Below are 12,886 nucleotides of genomic sequence, written 5' to 3' on the forward strand. Positions count from 1 at the left end.
GCATACGAACTCGGATTAAAAAGTTTTTTATATGAAAAATCATCTACTCGAAAAGTTTCATCCAAATTCAACCGGGGGAACCCTGTTAAAGATTATTAGAATCCCCAAAAACCTAACAGAATAAAAGATACGGGGCTTTTAAGATCTAGAGGGGAAAAATGGAAAAAAAATTAAACTTAGTAGTGGCGCACCATTTGCTAGGTGCGCCACTAGTAATAGAAAAAAATAGTTTCGAATTTTTGTTGGAAAAAATGTTCAAAATATGGTACGTAATATGAACGAAAGTTTGAAATATTTTTTCAAAATTTCAGCACACTCATGAACATGAACAAAGTCCTAGACATCAACATGGTTTAATAGGATTGATATGCTAGATATATCAACAAGTGCCTGTTAAGTGAGCTGGTGCTGGGATTGGATAGAACTTTGAAGTTAAGCGTGCTTGGGCTGGAGTAGTGTGAGGATGGGTGACCTTTTGAGAAGTTTGACCACACAGTGCGATTTGACTTGAGATTAAGCATATTGACCCAAGATTAAGCCATAGTGACTCGAGATTAAGAAAAAAAGTTGTGAAAAAAAATTTCTAAAAAAATTTGAATTTTTTTGTTAGTAATGGCGCACTTCTATGTGGTGCGTCGTTACTAAGTCAGATAGTAATGGCGCACCTCTAGGCATAGTAATGGCGCACTATAGGTGCGCCATTACTAAAAATTACTAGTGGCGTGATGATAGTGGCGCACCTTTAGTGCACCATTAATGGCCAAAACAGGTGCGCCACTAATTATCCTTTTCCTAGTAGTGGAGAATTTCACAGCCACTTACCCCATCGACATTGTCACATGGGACCAGTTTCAGCAGGCTTTTAGCACAGCCCATGTTTCAGCAGGAGCTATAGCCATGAAGAAGCGCGACTTTCGCAACTTGCACTAGGGAAGACGCACAATGGGTCAGTATGTGGATGACTTTAGTAAGCTAGCATGTTATGCCCCAGATGACGTCGCTACAGATGCAGCTAAGGAGGAGAAGTTTCTGGAAGGACGAAATGATGAGCTGAGCATGCAGTTGATGGTGACAACCTTCAACAACTACTAGGAGTTGGTAGACAGAGCTCTCATGATTGAAGGGAAGCATCAGCAGATTGACAACCGCAAGAGAAAGTATGCACAAGGGAAGTACAATTCTGGAGCTCAGCAGAGACCCCGTTTTACCCCAAACTCAGGAGGACCCCTTCAACATAACCATGGAGGTCACAATCACAATGGAGGGAGTTCGCACAACCATAGTGGCCCCAAGAATGGAAATGGGAATGGAGGAAGCAACGGCTAGAACCGTTCCATCCCAGCACTGCCCGTCAAGAAGGATCTAAGTCACATTACTTGTTTCAAGTGCAGGAAGAATGGACATTACGCCACGGAGTGTTATGAAGCAAAGAATGGAAATGGCAATGGAAGCTCTGGGAAGAAGCCCAACCCTTTCAACAGGGCACAAGTGAACCACGTTAGTGTGGAGGAGGTTGAAGCGCAGCTAGATGCAGTAATTGGTAAGTTTTTGGTTAAGTCATTTACTGCAATCGTTCTTTTTGATACTGGTGCATCGCATTCATACATATCAAGGGGATTTGTGGATAAGTTTAATTTGCCAACCCAAGCCCTTAGGTCACCCATGTTAGTAACCTCGCCAGGAGCAGAGTATATGGCTAGCCTATGGTGTGATCGGTTACCATTAAGAATTGGTAACTATGTGTTCCCCTCAGACCTAATAGTATTGGAGTCACAAGGACTGGATGTGATATTAGGCATGGATTGGTTATCGAAGTATGGAGGGAACATTGACTGCGCCTAAGTAAATTTTGCTCACCACCCCAGAAAGAAGAAGGATTAAGTATGTATCAAGGCATGTGCCGAGGAGGACTCAAGTGAATTCCTTATTAGGAGTTGGACAGGAGGAAGTACTAGTGGTGAAGGATTTCCATGATGTATTTCCAGAGGAGTTGCTAGGCATGCCACCGGATAGAGACATTGAGTTTTTGATAGAGCTTTTGCCAGGCACATGGACAATATCTAAGAGACTGTACAGGATGCCCGCAAAGGATTTGGAGGAAATTAAGAAGCAGATTAAGGAGTTACTGGATAAAGGCTATATTCGCCCAAGTTCGTCACCTTGGGGATCACCAGTGCTTCTAGTGGAGAAGAAGGATGGATCGTTGAGGATGGTTGTTGATTATCGTGGATTGAATGAGGTGACGATCAAGAACAAGTACCCACTGCCGATGATCAATGATCTGTTTGACCAGTTGCAAGGAGCTAAAGTATTTTCCAAGATCGATCTACGATCAGGATACCACCAGCTAAAGATTCGAGAGAAGGATATACCGTAAACAACTTTTACCACCAGGTACGGGCTATATGAGTATACCGTTATGTCATTCGGACTAACTAACGCACATGCCTATTTCATGAACATGATGAACAAGGTGTTTATGGAGTTTTTGGATAAGTTCATCGTGGTGTTCATTAGTGATATCCTGGTTTACTCTAAGAATGAAGAGGAGCATAAGGAGCATTTGCGTTTGGTACTTGGGAAGCTCAGAGAACATCAGTTATATGCCAAGTTCAGCAAGTGTCAATTTTGGTTGAAGGAAGTTGGATTCCTCGGACATGTTATATCCTTAGAAGGAATAGAAGTAGACCCCCACCAAGGTTGTCACTGTGACAAATTGGGAAGCACCCACGTCAGTTGGAGAGATCCGGAGTTTTCTTGGACTCGTAGGATACTACAGGAGGTTCACTGAGAATTTCTCAAAGATTGCAAAGCCCATGATGGAGTTGTTGAAGAAGGACACCAAGTTCAAATGGATTGAGGAATGTGAGGCCAGTTTTCAGGAGTTTAAGAAATGTTTTGTTACAGCTCTAGTGTTGATTCTTCCAGATCAATTCAAGATCAAGTGTATTGCGATGCTCCTCGTCGAGGACTTGGAGCAGTGCTTATGTAGGAGGGAAGAGTTGTTTCATATGCCTCACGACAGCTTAAACCCCATGAGTTGAATTATGCTACACATGATTTGGAGTTAGCAGCTGTAGTGCATGCGTTGAAGACATGGAGACATTTTCTCATCGGAGGTGTACACGGATCACAAGAGTTTGAAGTATATCTTCATGCAGGAGGAGTTGAATCTTAGGCAGAGGAGATGGTTGGAGCTCATCAAGGATTATGATATGAGGTTGCATTATCATCCCGGAAAGGCTAACATAGTAGCAGATGCATTGAGCCGCAAGAGTCATGTCAATACACTCGTGACCGGAGAGTTACCCAACGAGTTAGCAGAGGATCTTCATGAGCTATGGTTGAAAATAGTTCCGAGAGGTTATGTAGCAGCATTGGAAATTCAGTCTACTTTGATGGATAAGATCAGAGAAGCTCAGACGACGGACAAGGAGATTGCCGAGATAAAGGAAAGGATGAGCAAAGGAAAGGCCAAAGGATTTCGTGAGGATGAGCACAATACCTTATGGTTTGGGGACTGCGTATATGTGCCAAATGATCCGGAGATCAGGAAGTTGATTCTGCAGGAGGCCCATGATTCGCCGTATTCGATTCACCCAGGAAATATCAAGATGTATCTAGATTTGAAGGATAGTTTCTGGTGGACCGGAGTGAAGAAGGATATTGTGGAGTATGCAACAGTTTGTGATGTATGTCAGAGAGTGAAGGCAGAGCATCAGAAGCCAGCTGGATTGCTATAGCCATTGCCGATACCCGAATAGAAGTGGGATAAACTAGGCATGGATTTTATCACAGGATTTCCCAGGACTCGTTCAGGCTATGCCTCGATATGGGTTGTAGTCGATCGTTTGACGAAGGTAGCTCATTTCATTCCAGTGAAGACCACTTACACCATTGCTAAGTTGGCAAAGATATACATGACCAGGATCGTATGCTGATACGTCTCCAACGCATCTATAATTTTTGATTGCTCCATGCTACTTTATCTACTGTTTTGGACTATATTGGGCTTTATTTTCCACTTTTATATTACTTTTGGGACTAACCTATTAACCGGAGGCCCAGCCCAGAATTGTTGTTTTTTGCCTTTTTCAGTATTTCGAAGAAATAGAATATCAAACGGAGTCCAAACGGAATGAAACCTTCGGGATCGTGATTTTCCAACCGAACGTGATCCAGGAGGCTTGGACCCTACTCTAAGCAGTGCCAGAGGCGGTCACGAGGGTGGAGGGCGCCCCCTGGGCGCGCCCCCTACCTCGTGGGCCCCTCAGAGCTCCACCAACGTACTCCTTCCTCTTATATATACCTACGTATCCCCAAACGATCAGAACAGGAGCCAAAAACCTAATTCCACCGCCGCAACCTTCTGCATCCACGAGATCCCATCTTGGGGCCTGTTCCGGAGCTCCGTCGGAGGGGGCATCCACCACGGAGGGCTTCTACATCATCACCATAGCCCCTCCGATGAAGTGTGAGTAGTTTACTTCAGACCTTCGGGTCCATAGCTAGTAGCTAGATGGCTTCTTCTCTCTTTTTGGATCTCAATACAATGTTCTCCCCCTCTCTCGTGGAGATCTATTCGATGTAATCTTCTTTTTGCGGTGTGTTTGTTGAGACCGATGAATTGTGGGTTTATGATCCAGTATTATCTATGGAAAATATTTGATTCTTCTCTGAATTCTTTTATGTATGACTGAGTTATCTTTTCAAGTCTCTTCGAATTATCCTTTTTGGTTTGGCCAACTAGATTGGTAGTTCTTGCAATGGGAGAAGTGCTTAGCTTTGGGTTCAATCTTGCGGTGTCCTTACTCAATGACAGAAAGAGTTGCAAGGCATGTATTGTATTGTTGTCATCGAGGATAACAAGATGGGGCTTTTATCATATTGCGTGAATTTATCCCTCTACATCATGTCATCTTGCTTACGGCATTACTCTGTTTTTACTTAATACTCTAGATGCATGCTGGATAGCGCTCGATGAGTGGAGTAATAGTTGTAGATGCAGAATCGTTTCGATCTACTTGTTTTGGACGTGATGCCTATATACATGATCATCGCCTAGATATACTCATAACTATGCTCAATTCTGTCAATTGCTCAACAGTAATTTGTTCACCCACCGTAGAATACTTATGCTCTTGAGAGAAGCCACTAGTGAAACCTATGGACGCCGGGTCTATTCTCATCATATCAATCTATATCATTTTATTTACTTGTTTGTTTTTACTTTGCCTTTACTTTTTACTTTGCATCTCTATCAAAAATACCAAAAATATTATCTCTATCAGATCTCACTCTCGTAAGTGATCGTGAAGGGATTGACAACCCCTAAGCGTTGGTTGCGAGTTGCTATCATTTTGTATAGGTACGAGGGACTTGTGCGTGGTCTCCTACTGGATTGATACCTTGGTTCTCAAAAACTGAGGGAAATACTTATGCTACTTTATTGCATCATCCTCTCCTCTTCGGGGAAATCCAACACAGTGCTCAAGAGGTAGCAAGAAGAATTTCTAGCGCCATTGCCGGGGAGGCTCACGCAAGCAAGTCAACCATACCAAGTACCCATCGCAATCCCTATTTCTCGCATTACATTATTTGCCATTTGCCTCTCGTTTCCCTCTCCCCCACTTCACCCTTGCCGTTTTATTTGCCCTCTCTTTCCCAATCTCCTCCTCTCTTTCCCGTTTGCCTTTTTCCCGTTGCCTTTCTGTTTGCTTGTGTGTTGGATTACTTGTTGCCATGGCACAAGATAATACCAAATTGTGTGATTTCTCGAATACCAATAATAATGATTTCCTTAGTACTCCGATTGCTCCTCTTAATAATGATGAGTCTTGTGAAATCAATACCGCTTTGTTGAATCTTGTTATGAAAGATCAATTCGCCGGCCTTCCTAGTGAAGATGCCGCTACTCATCTAAACAATTTTATTGATTTGTGTGATATGCAAAAGAAGAAAGATACGAATAACAATATTTTCAAATTGAAGTTATTTCCATTTTCACTTAGAGATCGTGCTAAAGTTTGGTTTTCATCTTTGCCTAAAAAATAGTATTGATTCTTGGAACAAGTGCAAAGATGCTTTTATCTCTAAGTATTTTCCTCCCGCTAAGATTATTACTCTTAGGAACGATATCATGAATTTTAAACAACTTGATCATGAGCATGTTGCCCAATCTTGGGAAAGAATGAAATTAATGCTTCGCAATTGCCCTACTCACGGTTTCAATTTATGGATGATCATACAAATTTTTATGCAGGATTGAATTTTGCTTCTAGAAATCTTTTATATTCGGTCGCGGCAGACACTTTTATGGAAATTACGTTAGGGATGCTACCAAATTGCTTGATAATATTATGGCTAATTATTCTCAATGGCACACCGAAAGATCTTCTAGTAAGAAAGTGCATGCTATAGAAGAAATCAATGTTTTGAGTGAAAAGATGGATGAACTTATGAAGATGTTTGCGCCTAAAAATAATCCTCTTGATCCCAATGATATGCGTTTATCTACCTTTCTTGAGAATAATAATGAATCCATGGATGTGAATTTTGTTGGTAGGAATAGTTTTGGAAACAACGCTTATAGAGGGAATTTTAATCCTAGGCCTTATCCTAGTAATCCTTCTAATAATTATGGAAATTCCTACAATAACTCTTATGGAAATTTTTAAAAAGATGCCCTCTGAATTTGAGAGTAGTGTTAAAGAGTTTATGAATTCACAAAAGAATTTTAATGCTTTGCTTGAAGAGAAATTGCTTAAAGTTGATGATTTGGCTAGGAACGTTGATAGAATTTCTCTTGAAATTGATTCTTTAAAGCTTAGATCTATTCCTCCTAAGCATGATATCAATGAGTCTCTGAAAGCCATCAGAATTTCCATTGATGAGTGCAAGGAAAGAACCACTAGGATGCGTACTTCCAAAGATGCCTTTACTAAAGTGTGTTCTTCCAATCCCTATGAAAATCAAGATGAAGATCTAAAAGTTATTGATGTGTCCCCCATTAAATCTTTTTTTTGCAATATGAATCTTGATGAATCTGAAGATTATCTTCCTTTACCAAGAAGGTGTTCTAAGAATTCGGAGTTTCTACATCTTGATGATGAAATTGATGAAAGTGGGATTGAAATAAATAAAAACCGTGATGTTGCTAAACCCACTATTTTGGATCTCAAGGAATTTAATTATGAAAATTGCTCTTTGATTGGTTGTATTTCCTTGTTGCAATCCGTGCTAGATTCTCCTCATGCTTATAGTCAAAATAAGGCCTTTACCGAACATATTGTTGATGCTTTGATGCAATCTTATGAAGAAAAACTTGAGTTGAAAGTTTCTATCCCTAGAAAACTCTATGATGAGTGGGAACCTACTATTAAAATTAAAATTAAAAATTTTGAGTTTCATGCTTTGTGTGATTTGGGTGCTAGTGTCTCTACTATCCCTAAAACTTTATGTGATTTGCTAGATTTTCGTGATTTTGATGATTGCTCCAACGTATCTATAATTTTTGATTGCTCCATGCTACTTTATCTACTGTTTTGGACTATATTGGGCTTTATTTTCCACTTTTTATTACTTTTGGGACTAACCTATTAACCGGAGGCCCAGCCCAGAATTATTGTTTTTTGCCTTTTTCAGTATTTCGAAGAAACAGAATATCAAACGGAGTCCAAACGGAATGAAACCTTCGGGATCGTGATTTTCCAACAGAACGTGATCCAGGAGGCTTGGACCCTACTCCAAGCAGTGCGAGAGGTGGTCACGAGGGTGGAGGGCGCCCCCCTGGGCGCGCCCCCTACCTCATGGGCCCCTCAGAGCTCCATCGCCGTACTCCTTCCTCCTATATATACCTACGTATTCCCAAACGATCAGAACAGGAGCCAAAAACCTAATTCCACCGCCGCAACCTTCTGTATCCACGAGATCCCATCTTGGGGCCTGTTCCGGAGCTCCGCCGGAGGGGGCATCCACCACGGAGGGCTTCTACATCATCACCATAGCCCCTCTGATGCAGTGTGAGTAGTTTACTTTAGACCTTCGGGTCTATAGCTAGTAGCTAGATGGCTTCTTCTCTCTTTTTGGATCTCAATACAATGTTCTCCCCCTCTCTCGTGGAGATCTATTCGATGTAATCTTCTTTTTGCGGTGTGTTTGTTGAGACCGATGAATTGTGGGTTTATGATCTAGTATTATCTATGGAAAATATTTGATTCTTCTCTGAATTCTTTTATGTATGATTGAGTTATATTTGCAAGTCTCTTCGAATTATCATTTTTGGTTTGGCCAACTAGATTGGTAGTTCTTGCAATGGGAGAAGTGCCTAGCTTTGGGTTCAATCTCGCGGTGTCCTTACTCAGTGACAGAAAGAGTTGCAAGGCACATATTGTATTGTTGCCATCGAGGATAACAAGATGGGTTTTTAATCATATTGCATGAATTTATCCCTCTACATCATATCATATTGCTTACGGCGTTACTCTGATTTTACTTAATACTCTAGATGCATGCTGGATAGAGGTCGATGAGTGGAGTAATAGTAGTAGATGCAGAATCGTTTCGATCTACTTGTTTTGGACATGATGCCTATATACATGATCATCGCCTAGATATACTCATAACTATGCTCAATTCTGTCAATTGCTCAACAGTAATTTGTTCACCCACCGTAGAATACTTATGCTCTTGAGAGAAGCCACTAGTGAAACCTATGGCCCCCGGGTCTATTCTCATCATATCAATCTATATCATTTTATGTACTTGTTTGTTTTTACTTTGCCTTTACTTTTTTACTTTGCATCTATCTATCAAAAATACCAAAAATATTATCTCTATCAGATCTCACTCTCATAAGTGATCATGAAGGGATTGACAACCCCTAAGCGTTGGTTGCGAGTTGCTATCGTTCTGTGTAGGTATGAGGGACCTGTGCATGGTCTCCTACTGGATTCATACCTTGGTTCTCAAAAATTGAGGGAAATACTTACGCTACTTTACTGCATCATCCTCTCCTCTTCGGGGAAATCCAACGCAGTGCTCAAGAGGTAGCATATGCCTGCATGGAGTTCTGATGACCATTGTATTATATAGAGGAACCCAGTTTACCTCAAAGTTCTGGAATCAGTTGCATGAGACTTTGGGTACCAGGCTAGAGTTCAGTACAACCTTTCATCCACAGACAAATGGACAGGCCGAGAGAGTCAATCAGATTCTGGAGGACATGTTGAGAGCTTGTGCACTAGATTATGGATCTAGTTGGGATGACAATTTGCCATATGCAGAGTTGTCTTACAACAACAATTACCAAGCCAGTCTGAAGATGGCCCCTTTCGAAGCTTTGTACATAAGGAGGTGCAGGACACCGTTGTTATGGGACGAAGTTGGAGACTGTTAGTTGTTTGTACCAGATTTGATTAAGGAGTCCGAAGAGATGGTTAAGCTGATTCGAGATAGACTCAAGGTAGCCAAGTCCAGGCAGAAGAGCTATGCGGATTCAAAATGTAAAGTGAAAGTTTACAAAGTCAGAGACTGAGTTTATCTTCGTGTGTCCCCATTTCGAGGAGTTAAGCGTTTTGGAGTTAAGGGAAAGTTAGCACCACGTTTTGTGGGACCATACAAAGTTTTGGAACGTATGGGGGAAGTTGCTTACAAGTTGGAATTGCCAGAAGGATTGTCTGGAGTTCACGATGTGTACCACGTTTCCGAGATGAAGAAGTGCCATGCAGAGATGGCCGATATTCCTCTAAGAGATACAGTGCCACTGGAAGCGATTCAGTTAGATAGCGATTTGACCTATGAGGAGAAACCAGTCAAGATTCTCGAGTTTTCCAGCCGAGTCACATGTAGCAAGGTTATCAAGTTCTGCAAAGTTCAGTGGAGCCACCATACCGAGGATGAAGCCACCTGGGAACAAGAGGAAGACCTATGGAAGGACCACCCGCACCTATTTTCTAGCCAACCTGAATCTCGAGGGCGAGACTCATCTTAAGGGGGGTAGGTTTGTAACATCCCAAATTTTCAATTTGGAATGTTATACATTAGATCATCATTGCATATCATATTTTATTGCATTTTGGGTTGATCCTGGAAATTCTACGCAACTCAAGGACCCACGAAGAGAGTTGGGGATTTCGTTATTTTTCATATTTGAGTTTTTCTCAAATTTTGAAAAGAGGGTCGTTTGATTTTAATTATTTTTCTCTTCGAATATTTCCTATATGAAAATAAAAGAGAGGGGATAAAATTACTTCCCCAAAATAAAGAAATATTGGAGGTTAAATATTGAAATCAATGAAGAATTTTTATTCGGAGTTTTATCGCTATTTTATTTGAATTAGGAAAACAAATGCGTTTTTCAAAATTGCATTAGAGGCCTAAATAAATGTTCGCTATGTCCGCTATATTTTTAGAGGAAGGGGAAAATTTATTTCAGGATTTTTGGAGTCCGTTTAGTATTTCTTTTCTTCATTTTTCTGCGCGGATTTTTTTTTTAAAATCAACCGACCTAGCCGGGCCGTACCCGACTAGGACTCGACCCGGCCGGCCATTATAACTCGCCGCCGCTGAGCCGCCACAGCGACCAGCCCAACCCGCCAAACCCTAACCTTAACCTGTCGCCGCTGCCGGACGCCGCCGCCGCCGGACATCTCCGCCGCCCGCACCGCCACCCGCGCCAGCCACCGCCCCGCTGCCCGCGCCACCTCCCGCCGCCGCCGCCCGCCGCCCTCAATGCCGACCCTGACGCCACCGCCGGACGCCGCCGTCGCCGGAGTTGCCTGCCGCCGCCGCCATCATGCGAACCGAGGTAGCCGTCGGTTTTATCCTAAAAACCGTTCGTTTTTTTAGAAATCGTCGGTTATTTTTATTTTTAGATCGGTTTTTTTCGGGTTTAGTTATTTAGCGAATGCCCATTCGTACGTTCGTTTTAACGAACGGTTTTCACCCGTTAGTCGCAGACAGCGAAAGTTCGTTTGTTAGCCTGTTCGTCAGTTTTTCTTTTTCCAGGGTTTTTCCGCGATTATTTTCGATCGTGATTTTTGCCCTGATTTTCGTTTTAGTTTATCTTTTCGCTCGTTTATCGGAATCAGGCGATTCAAGCGCATAGATCTTCGTCTCGAAGCCCTCTTTATGTTTAAACAACATGAAAAAGATTTTGGTACTGTAAAATTTGACTTAAGTCTAGATTAGTAAACGGATCTTGTTTCTTTCGCAGTTTGAGTTTCGTTGCTTCGTTTGATTTGATTCTTTTTGCAAACCGGAGTTCTTAAGTTGAACTTTCTGGTTAGATCTCTTATTTTAGTTTTACCCGTGCTTCTAGTTGAGTGCTTATTGTATGCTTGTTTGTTTGTGATAGAGTACCCGAAGTGCGAAGCGTGCTACTACGAGTCTCTAGGTTTCGCGGATCATCAGCAAGGCAAGTACCACTTTGATCATACCTCTTTACTACCCAGATTTTTTTGCATTAGATCAATCCTCAAACAATTGCATGGTTAGGATCTGATTAACATGTGATTTTTGGGAAGTAGATGAGGTAGTACCTATTGTCCTATTTATTATCCAACCTTTGGGAGTTACTTTTATGTTATGCTTATATTGCTATGCTATGCTCGTAGACGTGGTTTGGGTGAGTGTATCCATGACAGATGTGAGTATTTTTAATTAATGGTTGAATTAAGGTGGCTACTTAAATACACATCTGGGTGGATTGCTTGAAGCACCCTCGAGTACCCAGTGGTTGTCAGGGCACCTGGAGAATCGAGTGTTGTCCTAGGATATCCCGGAGTACCCGTGTGATCATCCTACGGTCCGCCACCCAGGCTCACAGGGATCATAAAATTATTCATGCTAGAAACTTCCGTGTGCAGCCACAAGCCATTATGGGCTCTGGCATAGTTGAGTAAGTTGCGTGAAGCTCTTGAAGAGGTAGACTAGCAGATGTAGTGGGTTGTAGGTGGTACTGTCTATCCAGAGTAAAGAGTTAATGCTTCAGAAAGATTGTGTCTCGAATCTCTGACCATGAATGCGTTCGAGTCTTGTGGGGAAAAGTGTGCAAACCTCTGCAGAGTGTACAAACTAATCATGGTTAGCCATGTCCCCGGTTATGGACGTTTTGAGTATCTAGTTCTTGGATTATCATGTTGATCTCATCACTCTTAATATAACTTGATTGGGTTTAATGATGATGTTTAATTTGGATTGAGTTGGAGGAACTTTCTCAATGTTTAACAACCGCCATGATAGTTAAAAAAAATTATTCCTTTGTTCTAGGGAAAAATTGGCTTTATGTAAAACTGTTAGCCATAGAGCTTTCCACCAGCCATATATGCATGTAGTGATAGCATCTATTCTGTTCATTACTCTATGTGTTACATTGCCAGCATATTCCATGTGCTGACCCGTTTCGGGTTGCAACGTTCATGTTGCAGACTTTTCAAACGACGAGTAAGGTGCCATAGGTCATTGTCTTTCACTCAAGGATGTCGTTGGAGTTGATGGACTCACTTTATCTTCCGAGCCTTCCGCTGTTATCGATTTTAGATGGCCTTAAGCCATATTTATTGTAATAAGTTCTCTTTTGAGACATTCGATGTAATAAGTGTGTGATTGCTACTCTGTTATAAATCCTCTAGTACTGTGCGTGTCAGCATTACCGATCCAGAGATGACATTGATGCACAGAGATCAAACTGTTTGAGGTCTGGTCGCTGCATTATGCAACTCCGGATACCGGAGGAATGCCTTGTGTGCTATCAAACGTCACAACATAATTGGGTGATTATAAAGATGCTCTAGAGGTATCTCTGAAGGTGTTTGTTGGGTTCGCATAGATCGAGATTAAGATTTGTCACCCCGAGTATCGGAGAGGTATCTCTAGGCCCTCTTGG

Source organism: Triticum dicoccoides, chromosome 2B (assembly GCF_002162155.2).
Source record: "Triticum dicoccoides isolate Atlit2015 ecotype Zavitan chromosome 2B, WEW_v2.0, whole genome shotgun sequence".
NCBI lineage: Eukaryota > Viridiplantae > Streptophyta > Magnoliopsida > Poales > Poaceae > Triticum > Triticum dicoccoides.